The sequence below is a fragment of the Triticum urartu genome, chromosome 6 (assembly GCF_003073215.2).
Source record: "Triticum urartu cultivar G1812 chromosome 6, Tu2.1, whole genome shotgun sequence".
NCBI lineage: Eukaryota > Viridiplantae > Streptophyta > Magnoliopsida > Poales > Poaceae > Triticum > Triticum urartu.
Genome location: NC_053027.1, coordinates 283,741,692 through 283,744,031, shown reverse-complemented (window position 1 = coordinate 283,744,031; position 2,340 = coordinate 283,741,692).

Genomic DNA, 2,340 nt, shown 5'->3' with positions numbered 1-2,340 from the left:
CCATAGTTATCATCCATCAGCCAATGCTATCCCACAGGCTGGTGATTATAGTATTATACCACTTCTAGTATTACCTATGTTGTTCTTTAATACTTTTGTGTGCCATCTAGTTAATCTCGAGTACAAACGATACATATTTTGTAGCTTTCATCTATGTTCCCCCTTTAGTTTTTGAGACCTGTTGCTGCTAGTTAACCCCAGTCCTACTATTTATGTTGTCTCCTACATGCACTCATTACATAAATCTAACTACTAGTTGTCTTCCATGCATGTCAGATATAATTGCACACACTGATATATCCACAAGAACCTCACCGAGCAATGTAAAGGCCAATAAACTTGACGTTAATGATACCCAATATGATGGAACATGTAAAGGCAGTTCGTCAGAAGACTTGCTGAAAGATGTTGAATCCTCTTCACCCCACAAGGTCCTTGCTCTAACTTGGCCCGCGATATGGGTACAACATGCATATAATGTCCTGGAGTGTATCTACTCTGTTGCAATGCCATGTGCTTAGCATGTTGATCATGCATGTAAATATGTCATGCCTTCCTGTTTTCAGTACCTATTCCATTCATGATAACATGTTTTCAAATTCAAGTACTGTCATTCTACTCTATCGCAATGCCATCTGCTTAATTTGGACATCATGCTTCTGAATATCTTATGCATTGTTATACAGCAGTATGTACTTCATCTGTCTACCATACCATGTTTTTTTACATTGAAGTGCTATTCTAGTGCTCTGTTGCAATACCATCTTAGTTTCCCAATCATACACGTGTATGTTGCCTTAGTTTTTTCTGTACGTATTCCTCTAGCATACAGTTTTACATTTAACTAGTGTTTTTTACTGTGTTGTCCTATCGTATCCCTAGCTCTTACGCCATACTCCCTCCGCCCGGATTACATGTTGCCGAAATGGATAAAAAAGGATGTATCTAGAACTGAAATACGCCTAGACCCATCCTTTTTTTCTGGATGGAGGGAATACATGTCAAAATGTCATGCCTCTCTATTCTTCAGTACCTATTCCATCTCTCTGCTGTAGCATGTTTTATAATTGAAGCACCATTATTCTATACAAGGCATGCAAGGGGAAGACGACTATGTTAGAATCTGAAGGGTTACAAACCAGGTCTTTGCAAAAGGTCCAAACGCCAGGAGATAATAAACCAACTCCAGTTTTTATAGATACTGCTCCAGCACAGAGAAACCCAACTCCTACTGATAATAAGTAGATTCCAGTGGCCAAAGAACTAGCCCGCTCCAGTCCAGCAAAAATATGTCAACTCCATTCTAAGAAGCGTGTGTGTATCCTTGCATCATCAAATTTTATAGCATGATGATCATATTTTCTACATGTTTCTTACCAATCTCTCTTTTAGAAAATAAGCCTAACAGATAGAAGAATTTCTGCACTGGTCTCGTCTGTGAGGAAAGATTCTTGCAGGAATTCTCTGTACTCCAATGCAGATGTAAGTACAAGTTGTATATCACTATATTTTTACATCAGCATGTATTTTGTTAATCAGCGTGAATCCAACCTTTATCTTATCTAAATTTAGTTGTAGCAAAATGTATGATTAAAGGCCACAATGTTGATTTTTGTAAGGAAGACTGCCTGGTAGTTTTGCATCCTGAGCTGCATGAGTGTACTATCTCATATTAGTGGGTTTGATTACTTTGGTTCTGTAGTGGGTTTTCAGTGTTTTTCTACTATGTTGTCCTGTCATATCCCTATCTCTTACATCATACTCCCTCCGTCCGGATTACATGTCGCAAAAATGGATAAAACTGGATGTATCTTGAACTGAAATACGCCTAGACCCATCCATTTATTTCCGGATGGAGGGAATACATGTCAATATGTCATGCCTTTCTATTCTGTAGTACCTATTCAATCTCTGTTGTAGCATGTTTTATAATTGAAGCACCATTCTTCTATATAATGCATGCAAGGGGAAGATTGCTATGTTAGAATCTGAAGGGTTACAAACCAGGTCTTTGCGAAAGATCCAAACACTAGGAGATAATAAACCAACTCCATTTTTCATAGATACTGCTCCAGCGCAGAGAAACCCAACTCCCATTGATAATAAGTAGATTCCAGTGGCCAAAGAACTAGTCCGCTCCAGTCCAGCAAAAGACTGTCAACTCCATTCTAAGAAGCGTGTGCGTATCCTCGCATCATGAAATTTTATAGCATTCTGATCATATTTTCTACATGTTTCTTATCCACCTCTCTTTTAGAAAATAAGGTTAAATGATAGAAGATTTCCTTCATTGGGATTGTATTCGAGGAAAATATCTTGCGGGAATTCTCTGTGCTCCAA